The 27,980-nt window shown below is 39.7% G+C and overlaps 1 long non-coding RNA gene across 1 annotated transcript; it reads right to left on the reverse strand.

The window, feature by feature from the left end:
• Window positions 1-961: 961 nt before the first annotated feature.
• On the reverse strand, window positions 962-24,304 carry LOC138148718 (uncharacterized). Its single transcript, XR_011165130.1, has 3 exons — window positions 24,158-24,304; window positions 18,809-18,937; window positions 962-1,209 (listed from the first exon to the last, which is right to left on the reverse strand). It is a non-coding gene; the product is annotated as an uncharacterized lncRNA (long non-coding RNA).
• Between the last annotated feature and the right edge of the window lie 3,676 nt (window positions 24,305-27,980).

The following is a 27,980-nucleotide window of genomic DNA, read 5'->3' on the forward strand; positions in this document are numbered from 1 at the left end:
TATATTTTTGTCAGAGCAAGATTTCCTTGCCCTCCACCCCCCAAGCTTAGGGTTGTAAGTTGTTAATACCTGATCCTTTTTCATTTGTTCTTAACCCCAGTTTCAAGAAAACGTGACCTCAAGTATCATCATTGTAGGCAGCTTCTTAGCATACCTAGTACCCTCTTCCATATCGCCAGTGTACCTCTCTCTCACTATTACAGACTCTATATCCTAACATTGGAAGAGACCCTCAAGGCTATTTAATTCAACTGCTATCTGAATAGCCTAAACCCAGCCTGAGAAAGAATCGTATGGAAGTGGGCAGAGTCAGGAGAATTTTGTATATAGTAGCACCAACATTGTGCAATAACCAACTTTGATAGACTTAACTCTTCTTAGCAATACAAGGATCTAAGACAATTCCAAAAGACTCATGATGTAAAATTCTATCCACATCCTGAGAAAGAACTGTGGAGTCTGAATGCAGATCAAAGTATACTATTCTCTCTCTCTCTCTCTCTCTCTCTCTCTCTCTCTCTCTCTCTCTCTGTCTGTCTCTCCTTTTTATTTCTTCTTTTTCATGGTTATATTTCCCTTTGGTTATAATTCTTCTTTACAACATGACTAATGTGGAAAGATGCTTAGAAGAAGTCCTATGCCTACAGTATACCCATAGGTAGTTGTTCAAATAACTCCAAAGAGAGGAAAGACACTATCTTATCAAAGACAGCAGCAGAGTGGGATAATTACAGACTATATAGTAGTTTTGCTTACTACTCCTACAGGAAGACCATTCTATTTTTAGATCACTCTAAATGTTTGGCAGTGTTTCCTTACATGGAGTCTGAATCATTTTCTCTATAATTGTACTTTCTCACTCCTTGTTCTGTGTTTCAGGGCCGGGCAGAACAAATCAATAGAACGTAAACTTCCTGAGGACAGAGACTTTCATTTTTTTTTTTGTCTTTGTATGTCTATTGCCTGGCTAGAACAACATCAGAAACATAGTCAATGCTTGTTGACTGAATGTTAAGGAAATCTCTCTTCTTCATGGTGGTCCTTCAAATACTTGAAAGCATCCCCTCTAAGTTTTTCTTCTATAGGCTAAATATGGCGTGAAGTCCTTTATTACACTCATCGTCATCCCTGGATTCTCTCCAGTTTATCAACATCCCTCTCACCATGAGGTCCATAGGTCTGAACATGGTACTCTGGATGTCTTCTCACCTAGGGCAGAATAGAGGAAGACTATCACTTGCTTTGCCCCTGGGTGCTATGCCTTACAGTGAAGACTAAGATTTTGAACTTTTTTTTTTTTTGCTTTTGGGCAATTGGGGTTAAGTGACTTGCCCAAGGTCACATGGCTAGTTTTTGTGTTAAGTGTCTGAGGTCAGATTTGAACTCAGGTTCTCCTGACTCCAGGGCCGGGGCTCTATTCACTTCGCCACCTAGCTGCCCCAATTTTCAAACTTTTTAAAAAATGCCTTCCTTCATAGGATCATGGGAACATAGAATTTAGAAGTAGAAGGGACCTTAGAGATCCTCTTTGACTTCTACATTTTACAGATGAAGTAACTGAGTCCAGGAGAAATGAAATGATTTGCTCAAGGTCACACAGATAGTAGCTAGTACGGCGTTCTAGCAGTACTTAAAGATCGTATTCAAACCCAGTGCTATTGACTCCAAATACTTTTCTTTTACTACCTCACCCATTCCTGAACATTTTCATTTCCCTGCATTTTAGCAGTATTCTCTATATCAGATTGTTTCTAGCTACCTTGCAGCTTCATGATTAGGAATGCCAGAGCAGAAAGTCAAGCCATGATGAAACTGCTATTGCCAGGGCCTGGTTGCCTAACCCCTTGTTATGGGAATGGGAATCTAAGATCTTCCCTGCTGCTAGACCCTTTGATAGGCTTAAGTGACTCTGAGAACCTTCCTTGATTTGAAAATATACTCTGCCCCCTAACAGGCTGAATGTGGTCACATGGAACCTGTAGTGGGAGGCTTTGTTTTCAGGAATAGCCCACACCTTGGTACTTTGTAATTGGGCAGTGGGGCAAGAGGGTTATAACATTCTCTGACCCAAGAGAAAGCTATATATACCCTGGTGTGAGGTTTGGCTTTGGGGCTCACTTAGAGAAGAGTTGTGTGATTTGACCAGATGAGACTCTGGGCAGCCATTGAGCGCCCTGGCTTTGAAAACCCAGATGTTTGTGCTTCCCTTTCTTGTAGCTGACTAGGTTTGGATGTAATGTTCAGACAGCTGGAAGCCTGTCTGCTGATCTGTTTCTCTGTTTGTAGCTTCTGCTTGTAACTTGTTTGTATTCTCTGAAATTCGGGGTGCTGACCTTTTCCCCCTGAACTAGGTAAATGACATATGTTTGATTAAAGCAAGATTGTTAACCCATTTTGAGTTGCTTTCCTTTAGAAAATAAGATCTAAGAACCTGTGTTGGCAGCCACCCTGGGTAAGCTGGGGTGCTTGCTGCTACACCCCTCCTGCCCATTCTGTTCCTAGTTATATGTGAGATTAGGGTATCTTGTTAGCCTTTTGATCTTTCTTGCATCCCTTGAGCCAGATTTTTTCTAGATCCCTGATCCCCATAGCATGCCCTTCCTTTATTCTTGTAAGTCATTCTTTAGTCAGTTTGGCCAGTTGGGGGTGATTGAGAAAAGTGTGTGCTCCACCATTCCTTTTGCTTCAGCCTTATCTTGACCACTTCTAGTAGTATAGGCACCTCCAAAGTGGAAGATGAATCCCAACTGGAAACTTATTAATATATCCAGCTAGCACATTTCCCATTGCCTATTCCCTAATATCATAATGGCTTCATTGTGCCTATATGCATGATGTATAAGCAGTGCCATTATCCTGCCCCCCCCACCCATGGTTAATGTTTATTCCTGCTGTCCCTTTAATCATCAGGAGGGGGAGACAAAGGCAGGCCTGGGTTGTGGTGATGTGGGAGCTGGCCTAGGAGCATGAACAGGGCCTCCTCTTCCTTGACCCAAAAGAGAATACTATGTGGAGCAAAGCCCATAATATTAGAAAGGAGGATGCAGGGGAGGGAGGGAAAAAGCCTTCTGCCTTGATGGATGCCTAAGGAACCCTGTTTAGGAGAAAGGACTCCATTTTTACCATCAGAAAATGAACCAATCTGCTAAGATGACAGAAGGTACCTGTATTCCACTTCCAACATCATCACTTAATTCATTCATCATTGCTAGGTGGGGGTCAGTCACTTTCAGCTACTGATTCCTTAGTCAGCATTTCACTTTGTCAATGCATGAGCAACATTTCTTGCAAAAGTGGGTTAATTATAGGCTTCATGGTACTTTGCTTACTTTGTTCACAGGACTGTAGGATTCATGCCTTCCCCTGCCAGGTTAACTTGTGTCTGCTTTGTATGTGTCCATATGTATGTAGCACTTATTCTGGGCTACTCCCTCCCCGACTCAGACACACAGATTAGCCCCCCCCCCCCCCCCCAGAGGGTGGCTGCTATTTCCTAGTGCTGGATTGTAATCTGTGCGTCAGTATTGATAAAATTTATAGTTCATAAACTTAATTTTAATAGTCAGCCAATAGATACAATTACCAAAGCAAATGCATTTATTAAGATTGTATAGTAAGAATAGTAGCTATAAAAACATCCTTACTCCTGCCCCATGCCATATGAGATAATATTTGTAAAGAATTTAGCCTGGCATGGAGTATGTATTTAATAAATTTAATCAATTCTTATTGCCTCCCTTCCTTCCCCTCTCCTCCCCTTTCTTTTCGTTCCCTCCCCTCCCCTCCCTTCTCCTTCCCTTCCAACTGGAAGTATACAATTCCACAAATTCACATAGCGTCTGTGGGAAAAGTGGACTCAAGCTTAGTTATTTGGTAGTGAAATCCACATATTTAACACCATGCAACATATTCTGGTACCCATGTTCAGAACCCAACTCTGGTGCTACAAGGCCTACGGGTCCTTTCTCTTCTCAAGAGCCCTTCACATAGCTATGCCTTGTGTTCAGTATCTCTGTTGGGCAGGACACTCAGCTGGCTTCCACGGCCTGGTCTTTCCTCTTCGTCTATCGGTTGCCAGGGCTAGTTCTCTCTGCAACACACAATTATCTCTTTTCTCTACTGCCACCAGACATACTTCTTGAATTGATTCTCTTTTGGAAACAAACAAACGAACAAAGCTTTCTTTGTGTTTCTTCCCCTAAATGGACTCCCTGGAACTGACAAACCCTTTGAATGATGAATATGATGTCTCCTACTAACTGAGTAGCTTTGCTGCTGGACACCAAAGAATGTGCATCTATGGTTCCCGCTGGGCGTATCTCAATTATTCCTAGAATTCTCTAGGACTGATTATCTAACTCCTGGATGGGGAGTGTCTAAAAGTTGAGTAGATATGCACAGTCAGTGGTGGGAGGCAGAGAGGAGAGAGATCCCTAAGGGCTGGCCTCTTGAATAAGCATGGGGGTCACACTCCACAAGGTTGCTCATGGTTTGGCTTGATTTGGACTGATGAACTGTGTCCACTAACTACAGGGAAGGAAGGTCTTAGCTATTTAAAAAAAATTATAGATGTGGCCAATTTTTAGCCAAGCAATCCTGAGCTCCCTTCCAGTTCAATCAGAGAAACATTTTCACACTTCCTAAGGGGACACAGGATTTAGCTGCATTTTTACAGTTAGTTTTATACCTCATTAAGATATTAAAACATCATTATCTTTTAATCTGCCTTTTGCTTCCTGTGACTACATCAACTCAGCTGAGCTAGATATGGAATCAAATCCCTTCTTTCATTTACATATGTGCCTATTGTCTCCCATGTTAGGCTATAAGCATCCTGAGGGCAGGGGTTATTTTGCTTTAGTGTTTGTATCACCAGCATTTACCACATTGCCTGGAACATAGACACTTAAATACTTACCGAATTTAGAACTGGAAAAGGTTTTAAAAATTATCTAGTATACCTCCACATTTAGCAAATAAGTAAACTGAGGCTCAGAAATGAGAAGTGGGGGTGGCTAGATGGCACAGTGAATAGAGCACTGGCCCTGGAGTCAGGAGGACCTGAGTTCAAATCTGGCCTTAGACAGTTAACACTTACTAGCTGTGTGACCCTGGGCAAGTCACTTAACCCCAATTGCCCTGCCTTCCCCCTCCGAAAAAGTAAAAAAAAAAAAAAAGAGAAGTGACCTGTTCACAGTAATGTAGGTATGGATGCAGATCTTATGATCATGAATCCAATGCCCTTTCGAAAACAGAACAAGTTTCTTACTTTTTGCTCCTAGCACTGCCGATATTTCTTTTTAACTAAAGATAGAGATACATTTTTTTTCTTTCAACTTGACCTATGATCTTATCTTTGTTGGGCTCTCTTTATGAGAGAATTCTTCTATGGACTCAGATTCTGAGAATGTTGTGTAAACTATTCCCTTTGAGAGTCTCCTGAAACACTGATGTCTGTTAGGGGGAGGATTTGAACTCAGGCCTTTACTGATTCTGAAATCAGCTATCTGCTAGTCTGTGCTGCCCCACAACAGCAAAGTCAGGTTCTTCTTTTTTTTTCTTTCCCTTTACGTTTTGATTTTGGTAACCTTGCTCTGTTCTTTGAATTTGTTTGTATTATCAAACAAATATAATTTATATCATTCCTGAGGTACTCAAGGAGCAGGATGGCAAAGTGAGTCCCATATCTAATACATAATGATTATGTATGAGCCTGAGTGAGTCACTTAACTAAGAGTGGTATAGACCTGCATTAAGAGAAGGAGTTTCCTCATCTGAGAGTTCCTTACATAGAACTGGATACCATTATGCCTTCCCTCCCCCACTCACCATGGTACCTTCATCCTTATTACATATTCAAAAATTTTTCTTAACCATTTGAGTTAGAAATTCATGTATGTGCTGGAGGCACAAGACATCATTGAAGACTGCCTGTCCTTAAGGGGCTTACATTTTACTGGGAAAGGCAATATGCGCATACATAAGAATAAGAAGAATAGGGGGTGGCTAGTTTGCACAGTGAGTAAAGCACTGGCCCTGGAGTCAGGAGGAACCGTTTGGTTCAGGCCTAAGACACTTAACACCCACAAAAAAAATAAACTAGCCATGTAACCTTGGGCAAGTTACTTAACCCCAATTGCCCTCCAAAAGGCAAAAAAAAAAAAAAAAAAGAATAAGAAGAATAAATATACATACACAAAATGCATTTTGGGAAGAGAGGACAGTAGCAGCTGGGATATTAAGGACTTCATATTGAATTCACACCTCTTAAAGTTACATAGGCATTCTCTAAGGGGATTTGATGAGGAAACACATCTAAGCAAGGGTAATAGCCAATGTAAAAATATGGAGATGAGAGACAGAGGGTTGTGTGCATAAAAACAGAGTGAAGGTCAGTTTGGCTGGATTGTAGAGTGTGGTAAGGGGAGCAGTGTATTATAAAGACTATAGAATGGGATCTGGTAAATGTGCATAATGCTCTGATGACCTCTCCTACTTGGAAATGTAGAAGATCTCATTTCTTGGAAAGTCATGTTGACATGGAATGGAAGTTTCTTTTTGGAGAAACTGTGGCACATGCAGAGACATTCTATACCTGATTCTGGTATGCTAACTGCATGGCTAGAAGAAATTTTTTTGATTGACTGCATCGTTGGAACTGGAAATCCTTCAAAAATGTTGAGTCAGCTTCAAGATAGACTCTGGTCTCATTCTTTTCATGTACATGATTGAATTCCTTCACTCATGGTGACTGGAGAAAGAAATGCTATAAGGGTAGAGACCTTGGGGTCTTCTTTCCATTGAGGCTTAACTCAATGGTAGTTGAGACAAAGAAGTATCAGTCAGTGATGTCACCTTTGGATGTGAACTTAGTAGGGCCAATGTTTTGTGAGAACTGAGAAAAGTTTGAGATCACTTCCTCTGGAGACCAAGGTAATATAAGGGAGAATATGCCCCCCCCCCCCCCAGGTATTGGTGAAAATGTTTGTATTCTGTTCTTTCTTTCTATCTCTTCAAAGTAAATATCCCTTTGCGAAAATTGTTATGTTAAGTGGTTAAATAGACCTGGGGCACTAGTCACTAGTACTCAACAGTAAATAGAACATGACCCATGGGGCTCAAGTCAAAAACAATAGAGAAGAGACACCCTCCCCCACCCCCTCAGGATATCTAGTCATGCCCAGAGCCCTGGAAGATAGAAACTATTATTATGCCCTTGTTACAGTTAAGGAAACCGAGGCAAAGAGAGTTTCATTGACTTGGCCAGGATAACACAGCTAGTAAATAGCTGAGATTGGATTTGAACTCAGGTCTTCCTGACTCTAGGCCCAACACTCTATCCACTGAGCTACTTAGATGCCTCTAAAGTACCAAGCTGCCCATGTGATGAGTCCCCCAGGTAGTTAGGAACCTTTTAAGGCTCCTCTTAATCTGAATCTATACCCTGATCGATATGGTCACAGAGCAAGAAGATGAATAAGCAATAGTCAGTTTTATCAGTGAGGTTGAGGATGAGGATTGTGTTTATATTGGAAAGGGCACTGGATCCAAGGCTTAGCTCAGTGCCTGGAACATAGTAGGAGCTTAATAAATGTTTTTTGTGGTTAATTGTGTTTGACTGGTTGATTTGGAGTTAGAGGACATGGGAAACAATCTTGGTTCTCTCATACTTTTTTTCTTTCTTTGTTTTTCTTTTTTTTTTTTTTGCCTTTTAGAGGGCAATTGGGGTTAAGTAAGTTGTCCAAGGTTACATGGCTAGTTTTTTTGTGTGGGTGTTAAGTGTCTGGGTCCAGAACCAAACTTGGGTCCTCCTGACTCTGGGGCCAGCGCTTTACTCACTGTGCCACCTAGCCACCCCAGTTCTCTGCTACTTTCAACCCGTGTGATCTTCCCTAAGTCACATAACCTCTATTTGCCTCAATTTCCTCATCTCTCAAATAAGGGAATAGGACTAGTTGATGTCTAAGAGCTCTTACATCTATGATCTTATGAGCTTGATGAGATCCATTTTTTTTTTTTTAGAGAACATTTTTGATTTCTATTTATTTTTCTAATTATATTCCAATTTATTTCCATTCTAACAAAGTCCTTCATTACTGGTTTCCTGGTAAACTGATTAACAGAATGAATGCCATAAAAACCCTTTATATTACACGAAGATGACCTTATGTCTTGCCAATGGCAAGGACATGTATTGGAGTTGTTTTTCCCATTAGATGAATATCTTTTCCCTAAGTCCACCCCCACTCTTGCCCTGTCACCTTCATAACCAAGGGCAGGGTTGAGCTTAAGATGTGGCTCTGGAATAGAATTAAGTTGTGGTTCTCTTCCAGACCCAGTAACATAATACACAGCCCAATCAACAGAGGCCTACCTAGTATTTTCTGCAGAGGATGTTTCTGTATATTTAGATTCATTTTCAAGCAAAATGTAATGTATAAACTAAATCATTGTGTTTTTATGTTCATTCAGCAAACAATGCGAAATAATTCCCTTTACTGAGTATTTCTTAAGATGAAAGTGCATTTATTTACTCACCATCTTTAAAGAAAAAGACAATCTTCATTTTCTTATATATGCACTGAAAAAATCAACTTCCCGAGGGTACGATGGAAGAGGCAGTTTGAAAAAAGTTCCAAGAGTCCTAGGAGACTATAAGCTCAACACATGAGTTAATTGTCTGACATGGCAGCCCTCAAAACTAATGAAATAGAATGAATTGAGAGGCATAGTATCCCAGGACTAGAGAGGTAAAAAGATCCTGTCTAATCCATGTGCACAAGAATTAATTAAGTACCTACTATGTGTAAGACACTGTGCTGGATGATGGGGAACATGAAGAGAATAAAATAGCCCCTTCCCTCAAGAAAATGTCTTCCTCCTGAGGGGATAAAACATTTAAACAGGTAAGTATGTACATGGAAATTTGAGGACAAAGGGCACCTGGAGTATCTTCTGCACTTCTGGGTACCATATATGAAGAAAAACTGTGATAAAATGACAAGCATCCAGAGGAGGGTGACCAGGTTAGTGACAGGGGCTTGAGGTTACTCTCAGTTAAAAAAGAAACACCTTGGTGGGGACATGATAACTACTTTCAAGGCTTTCTCGGAATTCCAGAATTGGAGAACTGGAGGGAATGTCAGCCACCATCTATGGCAACTCCTACTCAGAAGAATCTCCACTACAATGTACATTAGAAATGGTCATTGGTCCTCTGCTTAAAGACCTTCAAGAATGGGGGACCTGACTCCTGTCAAAGCAGCCTTTTCCACTTTTGGAAAGCTTGAATTGTCAAGAAGTTTATCCTGATATCAAAGCTAGATTTGCCCCTTTTGCAACTTCATAGTATGGTGGGGACACACTATTTTCTATTTGAAGGTCTATTTTACAGAAAAGGGATTGATTAATTGTACTTCGCTCCAGGAGGCAGAGCCAGCAGGTTAAAAGTGAAGAGATAATCTGAATAATCTCCAGTCTCAAAGAAAAGGTCACCCTTTTTGTCACCAAAGCCATTCCTACCCCAAACATTTAGTGTCTGACTTCCTCCTCTCCCATTTGGCTCGGCAGCCTGCCCTTTTGATAATCCTTTCCCCTTATCTTTAATCTTTCCTTTAGACCTTAGCTTAAAAAGGCCGTGGTCTCTCACTGCACCCAGGGTCACTGGATTCCAATGACTGGAAGAGACAGTGACATTGATGACTTTGCACAGCCTGCCTCCCTTCATTTCAATTCACTTACAAGTCAAGACCATCCTGATGCCATTGGTCCTCTTAGGGAAGGAAGGATGAATGACAATAATCTTTCCTTTATGTCGAACACATGCCCACAATTCCTCTGTGATAAAACAAGTTATCCTCTCAAGTTAGCCTCCATCTCTTGTCTCTTTTACCAGCTCCTAGAAAAAACTGTGCCTATTGGTTACTTGTTTGCTTTTTCCCCACACACTTCTCAACCCCTTGCAAGTTGGATTTGGACCCCAGCGCTCTGCTTAAATGGCTTTTTTGAAGTTTATTCAAGATCTCTTAACTGCTTAAATCCAGGGACTTCTCAATCTTCAGTGCTCCCAATTTCTTTTCAGCCTGTGATATCAAGTATGATCATCCTGGATACTCCCTCCTCCCTCCTGACCCTCCTCCTGTTTCTTTTGCCTGTCTTCCTCATTACTCTTTGTTGTGTTATCATCCCCATTCTAAACTCAAATTTTGGGTATCTTACACAACTTTGTCCTGGGACTTTTTTTCTTTCCATACTATCTCTCAGTAATCTTTTTACTTCACATAGGTCCAATTATTAACTCTAAAATAATATTACTAAAATTTATATAACTATATCTGTCTATCATCTATCTATCTATCTATCTATTTATCTATCTATCTATCATCTATTTATCTATCTATCTGTTTTATATATGTTGTCTCATTTGAACCTGAAAGCAGATTTTATTATTCCCATTTTCCAAATGAGGAAAGGAGGCAAAGGAAATTTAAATAACTGGCCTTGGAATAAGCAAATGGTGTTTGAGGTCAGATATAAAACAATATTTTTCTGATTCTGACTTCACCACTCTCAATATTAGGCAATGCTACCCATCTAAAATGTCCAGAATTATACAGCTTAAATCTCTCTTACAAGCTCATGGCCCACATGGTAGACATAGCATTGAACTTGGAGTTAAGAGGAACTGAGTTCAGGTACGAATGAGATAATATTTATAAAGTTTTAGCATAGTGCATCTTTGTTGTTCAGTCATGTCAAACTCTTCATGACTCCATTTTGGAGTTTTCTTGGCAAAGATACTGGAGTGATTTTCCATTTCCTTCTCCAGCTCATTTTACAGGCAAGGAAACTAAGGCAAACAGGGTTAAGTGACTTGCCCAGTGTCATGTAGCTAGTAAGTCTGAGGCTGAATTTGAATTCATGAAAATGAGTTTTCCTGATTCCAAGCTCCACTGTGCCACCTAGTTGCTTAATGCTTGTTTCCTCCCTCCCCATTCCAACTCAAAAGAAAAAAAAAATTGGAAATCACTAACTGGATATCTTTCTAAATTCAAGCTCTTGAAAACAGAACTTGTCTCCCTTTCAAAAGAAGCAAGTAAACAAAATGTACCCCATCTCTAAACTTGTCTATTTCTGTTTAGGGTGCCATCATCCTTCCAAATACCCCAGATTGCAATTTTGGTGTTAATCTCTAATCTTCTCTCTCCTTCACCCTCAACATCTAATCAATTACCAAAGTTCATTGTTTCATCCTCCTGCAAATATCCTAATTTGTTCTCTTCTCTTGATATGCATGGCCACCACCCTAATTCAGATCATCTTCCTTTTGATGTAGCAGCAGATTGTTTTTTTGCTGTTTTTTTGTCCTGGGCCTTCTGGATTTTAGTCTCTTCTCTGCAACTTCTAGACTCATATTCTCTTGATCAGTCAGAGTCTGCCATATTTAGCCAGTCCCAAACTCCTGACCATACTTTGATCTGACCATTTCCTGCCTTGCTGAGCCAACACTGCTGTTAGAGGAATCCTGCTCTAGGCCTATATTGTTCTTATTGGTGAAAACCTCTTATACCTAGTTGGTGCTGGACACCAGACTCCTGACCATCATTTAGTCCAGCAATCTTTCTGCTGTAGCACCATTCATTAATCCAGCCATCTTCCCACCTCCTATTTTGAGAACAGTGTTCAAACTAACATGTTCATTGCTTCTGGAAAGGGTGTGGCATTCTACAGATTTATAGCTCTGACCATCTCTGAGACCTCCCAAACCAAAATTCTTTTCCTTTGCTACCATTCCCTTATTTATGTTGTTTCCCTTATTAGAATGTAAGTTCCTTGAACACAAGGAGTGCCCTTTTAACAATTCATGGCCCCAGTGCTTAACATAATTTCTGGAACATTAGGAAGCACTTAAAGTATTCTTTTTCCTTCCTTCTCCCCTCCCTTTCTTCTCCTTTCTCTCCCTCTTTTCTTTCTTCCTTCCTTCCTTTCTTTCTTTCTTTCTTTCTTTCTTTCTTTCTTTCTTTCTTTCTTTCTTTCTTTCTTTCTTTCTTTCTTTCTTTCTTTCTTTCCTTCCTTCCTCCCTCCCTCCTTTTCTTCCCTTTCCTTCCTCCTTTCTTTCCTTTCTCCCTTCCTTTCCTCTCTCCCTCCTTTCCTTTCTCTTCTCTACAATCTGCTAAGACAATATTCTTTTTTTTGCTTGTTTTTGGAGGGGGGGAATTAGGGCAATTGGGGTTAAGTAACTTGCCCAAGGTCACATGGCTAATTTTTGTGTTAAGTGTCTGAGGCCAGATTTGAACTCAGGTCCTCCTGATTCCAGGGCCAGTGCTCTATACTGCACCACCTAGCCGCCCCAAGACAATATTCTTAAAGCCCCAAAGTCTGATAATGTATTCTCCTGCTCAAGAACCCTCAGTGACAGCCTACTCTCATTGAATGAAATATAAGATTTCAGCATGACATTAGAAACCATTTTCTGAACTGCAGCTTCTTTCTTTCCAGGCTTATTGCACATATTTAATGTTACAACTCAACCAGGGATGCTACATCCCCAACTTGAAAACCTTGAAAGAATCAATTTCATTTTAGTCAATTAAAGAGAAATAAAATTGTACCACATAGATACCACTTCCATCCCTCCACAATATCACTGAAAAACCATCATCTAGTTATTATTTATAGACTGATACAGCAAGGGGAACTTAACCACTTCCTGAGGCTGGCTGTTCTATTTGAAATAATCCTAATTGTCGGGAAGCATTTTCTTTTCTTTTTTTTTTTTTTTGGAGGTCAATTGGGGTTAAGTGACTTGCCCAAGGTTACATGGCTAGTAAGTGTTAAGTGTCTGAGGCTGGATTTGAACTTAGGTGCTTCTGACTTCAGGGCCAGTGCTCTATACACTGTGCCACCTAGCAGCCCCAGGAAGCATTTTCTTAATTAGTCAAAACCTTTATAATTTCTGGCTACTTAATTCTTTCCTTTTCGGCTAAACTGACCAAGCCCAGTACCACAAAGAAGCTACATAGTATAGTAAAAAGAGGGCTGGTCCTGAGTTCAAATCTTGCCTCTGATTCTTATTTATATGTATGTGTAGCAGCAAGCACCCCAAGCGTCCTCAGGGTTTGCCGCCACCACAGGTTCTTGGATCTGCTTTGATAAAGGAAAGCAACTCAAAATGGGTTAACAAGCTTACTTTAATCAGTCAGACATATATCGTTTACCTTGTTCAGGGGAAAAAGGTCAGCACCCCGAACTTCAAAACATACAGGCAGAATTATCAAGACAGAAACAGATCAAGTAGACAGATTTCCAAACTGTCCAACCATTACATCCATACCCAGTCAACATCTGAGTTTCCACATCTGGGTTTTTCAAAGCCGGGGGACTCTCAACAACGGCTTCCCAGAATTCAGATCAAATCACAGAACACTTCTCAAAGTGAGTCCCAAAATAAAGCTACACATCAGGGCTTATATAGCCTTCTCCTGGCTCAGAGAATGTAACAACCTTATTGATCCACTGGCCAATCAAAAAGTATCTACTGAAAAACAAGCCTCCCTCCCCAGGCTTCTGGTGCACTTTACCCTAGGGGCAGGGAAGATCTTCCAAATTTGCATTCCCATTACAGTATGACATTGGTCAAGTCATTTAAGAGCTTTGGGGCTCAGTTTCCTCATCTGACAAATGGAGGGATGAGACTACATAACCTCTGAAGTCTTTTACAGCTTTAAATATATGATACAAAGACAGATGCCATGTTTTCCCTAAATCTATTCTTTCCACTGCTAAATATCCCAGTTGCCTTCAGCTAATCCTCTCGACGTGATTTTGAGGTCCTACGCCATTATGGCTGCCACTTATACTTTCTATTTTATCAATGCCCTTCTTAAAATGAGATATTCTGGCTATGAAATGGTCTCTGATGAGACTCTAAGATTATTACTTCCTTTATTCTTGACAATATGCCTCACAACATAGGCCAAGGTTACATAGGCATTTTTTGACTGTCATATCACATTCCTGACCCCCAGTGAGCTTGTGGTCTACCACAACCCATGGATATTTTTCAGAGAAGTGCAACTTAGTTATGGCTCTCCTAATCATTCTAGCACTGAAGAACTGGTAGCTATCATTGATTTTAGCTTTCCCCAAGACTAGAACAAAGCTTAACATTTCCTCCCAAAAATTCTGTTTTATTACTTTACTAGTGAATGCTGTTGGCTTCTGTTTACATGTGACCGAAGTGGCTGGCAAGGAGAAATATTGAAAAGCTGAGCAATTTATTTCCATTAACTCAACAGCTGTCGGTTCTTCCAGGTGGGTGGTGTGATTCACAAAGAAAGCATGGGGCTGTATCTCCCTCCTCATGGTTTTTGCTATACCATCAATTGCCATCAATCCTCCCAATGGAAAATGTTCAGCCTAGGCTCTAACATCCTACTGTTCCCTTTTGTAAGGAATTAGATCCCATCATCAGGGCCACAGATTCAGATTTACTAAAATAAATCTGGCTAGCTTCAAAAAATATTTCTGAGAAATCTTTTATCAGTATTAAGATGGAGAATGACACATGATCCCAAACCCTAAGGGGTTGGAGGTAGTAGCCATCCTTTATTGAAGGGGACTATTACCCATTGGAGTTCCCCAGCCTTTCATTTTGGAATGGGCAGTTGACTGCCCTCCAATTCCACTCATCATCCCTATGCCTTCTCAGACTAAAACACTCATACCTTTCTACTACTTCCTGAAATGTCTTATTTTCTCCTACTAGCATGTAAGTTTCTTAAGGGCATAGAATGTAATTCCATAGAATGGAAGTACATTCTTAAGAATGTAAGTATTCTTAAGAACAGTCTTTCCTTTGTACCCCCAATACTGAGTATAGTACCTTTATTTCTGGGAACTCAGAAATTGGGATCCACATAGTAGTTCCATACATAGGACGTTTGCTAAATCAGTTTTCAACCATTTTGTGTATCATGTACCCATTTCGCAGGCTACTGAAACTCATAATCTCAGATAATGTTTGTTGCTTACATTCATAATGAAAAGAAATGCAGAAATGCTAAATTCCAAAGAGAGGTTAAGGAGTCAAAGGAACTGGCTTCAAATAGTGCTTCATTCACTCATGGCCTAAGTGACCCTGGGCAAATCAGTTAACCATTCTAAATCCCAGGTTTCTCATCTGCAAAATGAGATTTGATGCAAAGACTTTTAAGATCCCTTTTAACTCTGAATTCATCATCCTGAGATCCCCCCACTCCCTTCTTTCCTTCTTTCATCCAGTCTCTGATAAAGAGGTGGCTTTTTTCTTTCTCCCTTCAAGCTTTTTCCAGGTTTATTTTGGGTATGTATATATCTAGATGGACAGATCCATCTAGGGAGGTTCCAGGGCACTCTCAGGAAATATCTCAAGTCTTTACTCCTAGAGGCAGGCCAGCAAAGGATAAAGTCAATCACATTTGTCAGCATGTCTCACTCTAACCTGAATCCTTGATGTTTCAACGTGAAATGTTATTCCAGGAAGGTGTCTTGAGAGACTCCCTAATTATTTTGCTGAGATTTGATTTTATCCTGTTCTGCTACCTTTTGATCAAAGGGAATTTGTGAGCTAGCTGGTATTTCTGGGGACTGGATGCATGTAAACAGAAACAAGTTAGCTACAGTTGGCCTTACACAGCACTCATTATATGCTAGTAGTCAATCATTGCTCATTCAATCTATCCACAAGCATTCATTAAATGCCCAAGAAGTGCTCATTTCACACATCACCAGTATTTTCAAATAATTATGAAATTGGGACTTTTTTTTAAATGGGGTTGTTTCTAATAATTTCTTGTCCCACTGGCCTTCTAGAATGGCTACAATTCTAGTGGATTTTAATCTGAGACCTACAAAAAATACAGCTAAAGAGAATTTGAATTCTAGCGATCACTACTTTTTTTTTTAACTTGTTCTTTGATTTCATTGGTATAGGGAAAAGCCAATGTGAGGAGATGCCTTCCTGTCAGTCTGCACTTCCAGTCTTTGGGAGTTACCCAGGTCACTGAGAGGTCATACCCAAGGTCATGTTTGAGTCATCAGAGGGAGCACTTGAGCTTATCTCTTTCTGATTCCAACGCCAATGTTCTGCCACCTATCCTATGTTACTTCTCACTTTATAGAATCTTAATGTTATTTCAAAACAATTCTAAGTCCTTCTCGAACTAATGGTCATTCAGCTCTCATCTGGAGACCTCCAGTGAGAAGCATCCCACTACTTTCTAAATCACCCCATCCATTACTGGGCAGTTCTAATTATTCAATAGTTTTTGCTTAGAATGGGATGAAATATTCCCCCCTCCCCACATATAACTTCTGCTCTTGGTCCTCTCCTCTGTGTCTCAATATGGCAAGTCTTCTTATATGCCAGTCCTTGAAGTCAATTCTGAATTAGTTAGATCTGGGGTCAAATCCCACTTCAACACCTGCTAGCTTTGTGGCCTTGGGAAAATAGCATAACCTCTTATAGCCTCAGTTTCCTCATCTATAAAACGGGGATAATGCTTATAGTGTTTCTTTCATAGGGCTGTTGTATCAAATGAAATAATGTGTATAAAATGCTTTATTAATGTAAAAGCATAACATACAACTTTAAATATTTATTAGTGCTTCAAGAGTAATGATCATGAAGAGCATTGTTGCGACCACTTCTATTCCTTGAAGACTGTTGCCAAATCTCCCTTCTGTTTTCTCTTCTCTAGGTTACACCTCTTCAGTTTTCTTAAATGATCACCATATGACACCTTGCCAACTTCTGGCTAGATTTTATCCCATCAATCAAGCTATCCTCCTATCCAACTAATAAAACAAAACAACATCAACAGTAGTTGATATTCATATAACGCCTTAAGATTTGCCAAGCATTTTGTAAGTATGACCTCATTTGATTTTCACAAGAACTCTGGAGGTCACTGTTATTATTATCCTCATTTTACAGATGAAGAAAATGAGGCAGTCAGTGGTTAAGTGACTTGTCCTTAGAGTCACAGCTATTAAGTGTCTGAGGTTGAGATTTGAACATGGTCTTCCTGACCCCAACAGGTGGGTAGGTGTTGTGGTGCATAGTGTACCAGGACTGGAGTCAGGAAGACTCATCTACTTAAATTCAAATCCAGCCTCAGATGCTTAATAGCTGTGTGACCCTGGGAAAGTCATTTGACCCTGTTTGCCTCAGTTTCCTCATTTGTAAAAGAAACTGGAGAAGGAAATGGCAGACCACTCCAGTACTTCTGCTAAGAAAATCCCAAATGGGGTTATAAAAATTCAGACATGATTGAAAAATGACAGACTTCCTGACTCCAGGCCCAGTGGTTTATTTCACTCTACCCCCCTAGCCGCCTCAGAGGAATACTCAGGACCACATGGATACTGAAACCTAAACTGCTTGGAATTTCTTTAAGGTCTCCTTTAGAAGTTAAATAGAGAAAGCGCAAATTGTTCTTAAGACTCTCCAGGTCCTAGCTTTTACCTCTACCATTTTTTTATTCTTTCTTACAGAGTCTTTTTTTGCCCCCCTTCTACAAATCTCTTAAAATATTTTATAAAGATTTGAAGTAATTGCCATGGAAAATGGTATGTGATCCACAAAGTAATACATTGTGAAGTGTTAGCGCTCTATGTTACCAGTGCCAAAGGCCTCCCACCTCCTTGAAATGAACAAACAAAACACCTCGTGAGGGATTTCTATTCTTTTCACGTCTATGGAGACCTTTATACAACAATTTGTGTGTGTGTGTGTGCATGTGTGTGCACATGTGCCTATGTGTATTGTACTTCATGCAAAAGAAAGAATAAAGAATTCAGTGCTTCAGTATGTGAAACTGTTGCAGGATAAGAAAAACCTTTTCTTAAGTCCTGACAATTACTTTCATTCCACTCAGTTCTTAAGTGTTGGGAAATCCAGAAGTAAAGTGGTCTTTATTTCTATTTTTATTGTGAGTTTGATTACTACTCCACCTGTGAAGTTAGAAAATGACCTTGACTATGAGATTTGATAGATCTGCCACTCTTTCTTTCCCTTATGTGTTTTCATTAGGAAGAATACCATGTAGACCAGCCTGCACGGTTTATTTTTTTGACATTGAGATGATCAGGCCAGAGAGGAAAGTTCAGAGGTCAGGGATGGCAGTTAGGACCAGGTGGGAGCAGGGATACCATAAAACCGGAGAGAAGTTGGAGTGTTTAGGATTGTGTGTGTGTGTGTGTGTGTGTATGTGTGAAGCCAGTCTAAATCAAGCTAAAACAAAAACATTAGAGAGTAGGAAGAAATACAAAAGATTTGAGAAAACTACCCTTGAACACCTCACACAAAAAGATACCTTCCTGCTTTTAGAAGAGAGTATTCAGTTCTCATATTCCCATACTCCAATGAGTTTATAATCTTATCAAAGTTGGTATTCCTTCCACCAATACAGATAGCAACTCATCCTTGATTATCAAAGCTGGGCATGTCTTATTAATGTCCTTCCATAGGTTCAGCATACCAGGTCTGCCCAAAAAGTTGAGAACTTTTCTTAAGTTCTCCTGTCACCACCAAGATACCAGTGGAGCTCACAGGCTATGCCATCACTCAGCTTTGCCATGTGTTCAGGCTCTCTTCTTTTTCTATGTTACATTTCTTTGCTAACATACTTTGTACTCTTTCACTTTCATAATTCCCCATTTGTAATGTGAGGACTTCTTACCTTACAAATAAGAAATTAATCTCAAATAGTGAGAAAAGAAAGAAAAAAGATCCTTGGCACCATATTTCTATAGCTCTTTGACTTACCACATACTATCTATCTTTGTCAATTGCCGAGATTTTCTATATGGTCCCCTTTCTTCAGACAAGGAGGAAGTATTCTAGACCATATTCCTAGTGGCAAGAGGATAGATGAGAAATCAAGTCCTTGAAGCTCTGAAACATAGAAGAGGGATCAAAGTTGTTTAATCTAGAAGGTAAAAACTAGAAGCGAGGTCAGAAATTGCAGAGAAGTGGGTTCCAATTTGATATAAGAAAAAATCTCCTACTAACCAAAGAAAGGGATGGGCTTCTGTTATGGGAATGGGAATTTAAGATCTTCCCTGCCCCTAAGCCCTTTGATAGGCTTAAGTGACTCTGAGAACCTTTTTTGATTTGAAAATATACTCTGCCCCCTAATAGGCTGAATGTGGTCACATGGAGCCTGTGGCAGGAGGCTTGTTTTTCAGGAATGCCCACACCATGATGCTTTGTGATTGGGCAGTGGGACAAGAGGGCTGTGACATTCTCTGATTCAGGAGAAGGCTATATATACCCTGATATGAGGTTTTGTTTTGGGGTTCACTTTGAGAAGTGTTGTGTGATTTGACCAGATGAGATTCTGGGCAGCTGTTGAGCCCCTCAGCTTTGAAAATCCACATGTTGGTGCTTCCCTCTCTGGTAACTGACTAGGTATGGATGTAATGGTCAGACAGCTGGAAGCCTATCTGCTGATCTGCTTCTCTGTATGTTTGTAATTTCTGCTTGTAACTTGTTTGTATTCTCTGAAGTTTGGGGTGCTGACCTTTTCCCCCTGAACTAGGTAAATGACATATGTTTGATTAAAGCAAGATTGTTAACCCATTTTGAGTTGCTTTCCTTTAGAAAAGCAGATCTAAAAACCTGTGTTGGCAGCCACCCTGGGGATGCTGGGGTGCTTGCTGCTACAGCTTCCACAGTACAAAGTGAGATCTTGGTCATTTTAGGTTCTTAAGTAGCAACTAGATACTGGTTTCTCCTGCTCAAATCAGCATTAGACTGACTTCTAAGGTCCCTTCCAACTTGGGTCATATTTGATTCTATTGAGATGTTTATTTTAAGACTATGTAAAGAGTGACAAGAATTCTCCATCCTATCTCACCACATCCTTCTCCTTCCTATCTTTATGCTTTTGGTCATCATAGAACCACAGCATTTTAGAAGCAAAATGGGAATTTAATAGTTCTCCCCTATCTCCATCATCCATTGTGATCATCTCACACATCGGTTTCAGTCATTCTTTGACCTTCTTACCCCTGCCAGGTTAAGAACAAACCAAAATGAGTGCCAAAAATCTTGTCTGTAGGAGTCATAATTAGGCTTAGTTTATTCTGAACTTTAGTGCTTCTGACACCATTCTTTCTGAACCGAGAACTTTTTTATATTCCTCCTTTGTTACCTGCCCTTGATTCCATCTACCCTACATGCTCCTTTAAAATTGAAGTTGGTTTGTTCTTCATTCTAATTCTTTTGTTTGGACTATGTCCCTCCAACCTCATTCTAGTCAATCAAAATTCTATCTATCCTTTGAGACTCTTTTTGAATTACACTTCCTTCATGAAGCTTTCCCTGATCTGATCTCACTACACATTTGTTATTTGGAGCTTATTAATGGTCCAAAATATGTGGATGTTTAACGTGCATTCCTTGTCTCTTCTACTAGATTTTATGTTATTTGGGAACAGGGCAATGTCCTCTTTTGTATTCCCCATAGTGCCTAGTACAGTGATAGTCACACAGTGCTGACTCAAAAATATTCTTTGGCTTAAGTTGAAGCTTGATTTATGAGTTTTGATTAAGTTCCCTGATTCACATATTATTCATGTCTATACCCTCTCTCCCCCTTCCTTTCCCCCTCCCAACATAAATCCTCAAATCCGACCCTTCATAAGCATTTAGTGAGCCAGGGTTTGGCAGGTGAATTTAGAAAATTTCTTTTTAAGGTTCAAATTGGGGGAGTGCCTCACCTTCTGACTCAGAACTTCACACTCTGACAGAGACAATGTTCAACAAAATGAAAACCACATGAAAGCTGACGAGGAGACAGCTGGTGCTGAATGGGGGAGACACATTCCGAGCCAAGTCTCTGAATGTCTCCTGTATTTCCAGGGCTGGGAACTCATAGACACAGGCCTGGCACTAACATCAGGTGAGTGCTAGAGAAAGGGAAGCTCGCAGTCCAAAATGAGTGCCTTTCATCATCAGTTCCAAGTGTAAAGTATTGAGGGAAAAATCATGAAACCTGGGGGGTGGGGGAGGAGTCCTGCAAAGTCTGCATCTCTTTCCTGGCCACTGGTGTTCTTGGGTCTGAAAGCAGCTTGGTTGTAATGGCTTAAGGGCTTTAGATCTAGAGGTAAAAGGACAATACTCTTTCCAGTATGTCATATTTCTTTATGTGGATTGATATCACTTTAACTAATTATTGAAGAGGAAGAGGAAAACATGTAAATATGATCAACTTTTTGTTTTAATAATTATGGAAATTCTGTAGTTTTGAAAGTTACTCGATGGCCAATGCCTTTTTAGTGTTTTCTCCTCATTTAAGTATTTCTAGTACATTAAAAACATTCTCTTTTGCCCTTTTGCCCCCGTTTAGGTTTACACACATTTCTGTACATAAGATCAAAGATCAGAACTTAGAAGTTGTTTAGTCCAATCTCTTCACAGATAAGACAGAGTCTATGATGAAATAAGTTGCCCATTCTCAATTAGCTATTAAATAGTATAGTGGGGATTCAAGCCTACATCTGACTCCAAATCCAGTCTATTCCCTAACTCTCCTTTAGATACAAGTTCTAGAGGCAGGAACTACATTTTGTCTTTATATCCCCAGCAGTTAGCAATGTGCCATATACATATATATATATACATACATACATATACGTGTATGTACACACACCTATAGATGCATACATATATACACATATGGACACTTATATACATACACAATATACCCACACATATAGGTATATACACACACACACACACACACACACATATATACTCACAAGCAACAGGGGTTAAATAACTTGCTCAAGGTTACACGGCCAGGCATTTCTGGGTGGGTGCTAAGTGTCTGAGCCTGGATTCGATCCCAAGTCATCCCAACTCTGGGGCTGGTGCTCTTACTCGCTGTGCTACCTGGCCGCCCCAAGAAGATTTTTAAAGACCTAGAATTAGACTTTTATGTTTTTTGTTTTAGGACCAGTCGAAGTTGGGAGAGCTTTATCAGTTAGCCTAAAGCTGATGGGCTTTTTCAGCTATGTAACTCTGGAAGGTCATGGGCTGTAGGCTATTGGGGGGGGGGGGGTGTTATAAGAAATGTCAATCAAGAGAGTAGCCAAACCCACAAAATCAATGAATCAGCAACCTCATAAGTGTATGTGCTTCCTTTGCTTTTGAAGATTGTATGCTTCTGTAGCTTTTGGGCTGTGCTTCTGAGATAATATTTGTAAAGCACTTATGTACTTGGCACATGGAGGACTTGTTATTTAGATGTTTCAGTAGTGTCCAACTCTTCATGACCCCTTTTTAGAATTTTCTTGGCAGGGATAGTGGAGTTTATCATATCTTTCTCCAGCTCATTTTACTGATGAGGAAACTGAGGCAAATGGAGTTGTGACTTGCCCATGTCACATAACTAGCAAGTGTCTGAAGCTGGATTTGAACTCAGGTCTTCCTGACTCCAGGCCTGGCACTCTATCCACTGTGCCACCTAGATTACAGTAGGAACTTAATCCTTCCTTCCTCCCTCCCTCCCTCCCTCCCTCCCTCCCTTCCTTCCTTCTTTCCTTCCTTCCTTCCTTCCTTCCTTCCTTCCTTCCTTCCTTCCTTCCTTGTAAATGCACTGAAAGGATCTACTCAGTTCCCTAGAGAGCTTTCATTTAGTATTTTGTGAATATAAGGGAGTTGGTCAGTCTGTTTACCTGTTATCTCTCTCTTTCACTACAGGACTGGCTCACGTTGATTTTAGGTACCTGCAAGTGCTTTCTCTCCCAAAGTAGGGATAGAAGCCTTGTGTATACCAGGTGAGAGTATGCCCCTGGTAATGGTGCTGGGAATTATTTAGTAACTACTGCTCTTACTATATCTTCTCAGAAAACCTGTTTGTAAAAACTAACGAACTTGATTGATTATGAGAAACATATTGCTAGAAAGCCCAGTGCCTCAGAATTGTCTCTAGAACTTGGAAGGTAGGAGCATGGTACTCAGTTATTTTATGGAGACGAGGTCTTTCAATGGGAGTAAAAGTGCAGTGAGTGAGGAGGGGGGATCCTATCCAGATGCCATGAAACAAGGTGGCAGGGCAATTACAGGGTGTTTTGACCCAACTCCCAGGACATATAGAGATGATATCTGCATGCAGAATGATTGCTCTTATGGGTCTGAGTGTGATCACTTCAAACAGAAAGTACTGGAAGCCTTTGTATGCATGTGCACATGAGTGTGCATATGTGTGTGCACATATGTGCAAGTGTGTGGAAGTATAAAGTAGCCCAGGGACGGTTGTGCATAGCTGATGCAAAGCCAAGCAGGGGGAGTCACCCCACTCATCCATTCACAAAGAAAGAAAAATGAAAACGTCTTTCCTGAATTTCGCTTTATCACCTCTGTAACTTAGACATATCACTTGTGATTCTCACTTTGATTCGGTTACCTGCCAAGTGCAATCAGGGTGAAACTAACTATTCTCCTTGGGCCTCTTTTTAAACACTGGAGACTTTGTCCTGCAAATCTTGTCTCAATGGGTTTTGCTTTTGAAGGGACAAATGCTTCTATTTCTAAGGAAACCAGGACAATAGAGAGTATGAAAATCTGAGCAGTAGAGAATGTCTAAAGAAACCTTGGAAATGTCTTGGCCTTTTTCTTCATTGTGTCCCCTCATTAAGAAGATAAATTAAAAGCTTCATAGCTTTCTAATGACTCTAGCAGGAAGTTGTTACCAAATAGCCCCTGCAGTCCAGGGCCCTATCAATGCAGAGTTGTTAAGAACTGTCTTTTTGGAAAGTATTTCCAGAGAAGGCTATGCCTTCTGTCAGTGACAGCATTACCTCATAAAAGATGGGGAATATGAATGATACTACTTCTCTCATCCATCTGGAGGAGCCCAATTCCCAGATGACAGTCTCTGGGCATGAGTTACCACCATGCTAGACTGATCCATAACTGTGGGGTGATACAACAGGAGACAGAAATTGATACAGATATGTTATATTGATTTAGCTGTGTCTAGATTGTGTCTTTTTCACCCCCTGCCCCAGCTTCTGCCTTTAGCGGAATATAAGATCTTAGGCAGGGCTGTTTTGATTTTTTCCTTTGTATTTCCATCACCTAACAAAGTACATAGTAGGTACTTACTCAGTTTTGTGAAAATAAGCATTTGCAGTGTAGAATCTAGGGAGATCAAATATCCAAGAGGTTCAGGTTGGCCTAAGACTTGGGGCTTCTGCTCAACTCTGATCCCTTCTTGTTATCTCTTGAATCCTATTACCTTCTGGTAGAATGTAAGCTTCATGTAGTAGACTAATACTTTCAAAGACATAAAAGAGAGAAGAAAAAGACCCACATGAACAAAGACAGCCAAAGCAGCATTTTTGTCATGTCAACAAACTGGAAACTAAAGGGTGAACAATTTATGGTCTATAGATGTATTGGAATACTATTGTGCCATAAGAAATAACGAAAGGGATGATTTCAGAGAAACCTAGGAAGACTTGTATGAACTGATGCAGGGCAAAGTGAGCAGAACCAGGAGAACAAAGTATACAAAAACAACATTATAAAGGTTTAAGGACACTGATCAGTGCAATGAACAATCATGTTTACAGGGGACAAAGGACAATGTACTTTCTTTTAGGGAGGTGATGGATTCAGGCTGCAGATTGAGACATTTTTTGGATATGGTGAATATGGGAATTTTTTTGATTATGTATATTTTGTATAAGGGTATTGCTTTTTTTTCTTTCAGTAAGGGGAGGAGGAAGGGAGAGAAAATATTTTTTAATTGAAAAATAATTATAATCTTCTTGAGCATAGAGATGGCCTTATTTTTACATTAGTATTCCCAATGTTTAGCACAGTGACTGGCATATTGTAAGTATTTAATAAATGATTTTTTATTTATTCATTAATTTATCAACTCATTCATTTATTTCTCTTCCTTAATTTAAACTCTCTCTGCTTTAGGCAGTCCAGATTCATCACAGTGCCCAATTCTAATGCCTTCTATTTACCATTTTCATCACTCCCAACACATACCAAGCCCTGGCTGACTCTGTTTTTTCAAATTATTCTATACCTTCCACATGGAAAACCTTAGCCCTCTTCTTTGCTTGTCAAGTTTGTATCCATCCTGAAAGACCCAGATCAAGTCCAAGATGTTGAGCAGACCTTACCCACTACAAATTTGTATTACATACATTCATCTGGACCCTTTCCCAAGCTTTGCAACAAACTTTTAGTTTCACCTCATCAACCCCCTTTCTCTTTCTTCATAGTCTCTGTTCAAAATATGTTCATAATTTCCCTTCCATTTATCTCACTCTGAACCTCAAACTTATAACAGTCTAGCATCCTACTAAGAATGAAGAGACTCTCTGAGAACTCTCACAGACCTCTCCTCCATTCTTACAACAACAAAATCTAGCAGATTACTTACAAGAAACTTCAGTTATGTGAAATGGATCGGAGAACTAACCCTTTGTAGTTCTCCACAGCCCTGCTTTACCCTCTGTTTCATTCTCCACAGCATATATAACAGACCTCTTATCTCCTCACCTCAGCCATTTGGATGTTCACCATGCTTTTTTACTTCTTTAAGAAAGTTGAGGCCATCTCAAATGATCTCATTGAGTACCTCCTTGTCCATTCTTCAAATCTTTTCAGTGTCATCATACTCTCCCCCTTCACACTAATCACAGAAGACTAGGTAGCCCCAATCCTTACTGACACTAATCTCTCTGAATATACCATTGACCCTTTCCATCTTTCTTCTCTGTACCACCTTGCTCTAGCCATCAGGTTATCTGCATTAAAGATCAGCAATCCATCCCTTTCTACTTGCTTTAATTTGTTTACAAACATAATTAGGTCTATTTAAGCCTAAGAAAATACTCTTTCCCAGACCCTTATCTCCCATTAATGTAGCATTCTATTTCTTATCTCTTATTCATTGATAATTTTTTTGAAAAAGTCATTTCCATTTCCTTATTGACTAATTGACTTCTTTCCACATAGTTTCCACCCTTTACTCTATTTATAGTTACCAATTACTTCCTAATTACCAAGACAATTGACTTTTTTTCTGTCCTCATCTATGACCTCTCCATAATTCTTGACAAATTTAACTATTTCCCATTTTCCTTGGTTCCAGAGACAGCACTTTGCAGATTTTTCTCCTACCACTCCAAATTCTCTTTCTCTATTTCCTTTTGAGTTGTTCATCCTCTTTATGACAATAAAAATATTCCTCAAGGGTCACATTTAATCACTATTCTTTTGTTCCAAAGACCATCTCATCAAAATCACATTTGCTCTCATAATTTCCACTATCACCTTTATTAAGATGACTATAAACTTATGTTCTCTATTTCTGTTCCTGTCATCTCATCTGAACTCTAGAGTTACATCCCCATTTGCTCCTAGGTTATCTCTACCTAGTTTAACCAGTTTCTCAAACTTAACATATCAGAGCTAAACTTATTAGCTTTCTTCCCATATCTGCTTCTGTTGACAATTATTTTTCTCTGTATCACCTCAATTTACTCTGAACCTCAAGTTCTTAACCTTGGTATTATTTTTTAAAACTGCAGCTTCTTTCACTTTATCTATCCAATTAGGTATCCATCAATTTAACCCCACAAACCCCAGTCCACAGAATATTTTACATCCCTTTCCTCCTCTTCATTTCCCTTTTCATTGCTCAAGTCTGTATAGGAAATAATTAATGTTAGCCTAGACTGTTGCAATAGCTCACCAACCTGTCTTTTTCTTCTCATTTATTTCAATACATCCTTCATACCAATGACAGGAAAATCTTGCTTATGCAAGATACTGAATTAAATATTATTTAACCTGGACTCTTCTTAAAGAAGAGAAAGCTATGCTCAAGTTCTAGGCATTCTTTGGGTCAGGAATGATTCAATCCATAGTCTACAACCCCACAGTGGCACTTCATTTTTCTCTGCTTAACAGATAACACATTACTTGCTTCAAAGTAATGATCCTTTAATTAACATAGAACAGTAAAGTTAACAATAAGGAAAGGTCCCAAATATGTGGAAGGGTACATTCTTCCACAGATTTCTATGCAAGTGTGAGAGGAAGCATGTGTAGCCTAGATAACTTTTGCTTCTAGAGTGACATCCCACTTGGAACTCCTCTCTGACTTGGAAGCTCCTGTCTGCAGCTTCTCTGAAGAGATTTGTGTAATCTGTGGTCTAATAATGACATCTGTCAGACTGGTGCTTCCAATGTACTACCATTGGCCATTTTTCTGCTGAGCTGTCTCCTACTGCATCTTTGGTTGAATTTCAGCTGCCAGATGACTGCTTAGCAACAGTTGAATGGTCACTGCTATTTTGTGAGTTGAGCCATCATCTTAGGGTTTTTTTGTTGTTGTTGAGTAAGGCCCATAGCCATATCCAGGCAACACATCAAAAATCCATGCCCATCTCTCTCATTCTCTCTCTCTCTCTCTCTCTCTCTCTCTCTCTCTCTCTCTCTCTCCCTCTCTCTCTCTGTTAAATATATATATATATATATATATTTATGTTATAAATGTATATATGTAGGTATACTATATATTAGGCCTACACAACCTGCAGCTCCAAGGCCACTTATGGCCTGCTGTTTGTAGCATGCCAAAAGATTTTTGGGAGACTGTAAAACAGTCTCTACATTTTTCTTGGGTTGCCTGAAATTCTTTGGTATACCCATGGAGCCAGAGGCTGTGCATGCTGTATCTACATATATATATATTGTAATACACATACACAGACACTATATATATTTATACACACACATATACACACTTGTGTGTATATATATGTGTGTGTGTTTAGTTTATATGTATATATAAAGAGACAGAGAAATATGATTATACTTTTTGTAGATGTACATATATGTATGTGTATATATAACAAATAAAATATAAAACAATATTATATATAAATATTTAAAT

This window comes from Petaurus breviceps, unplaced genomic scaffold, assembly GCF_028583685.1.
Source record: "Petaurus breviceps papuanus isolate PSGF00001 unplaced genomic scaffold, PetGlider_PUasm1.0 90825, whole genome shotgun sequence".
Taxonomy (NCBI): domain Eukaryota; kingdom Metazoa; phylum Chordata; class Mammalia; order Diprotodontia; family Petauridae; genus Petaurus; species Petaurus breviceps.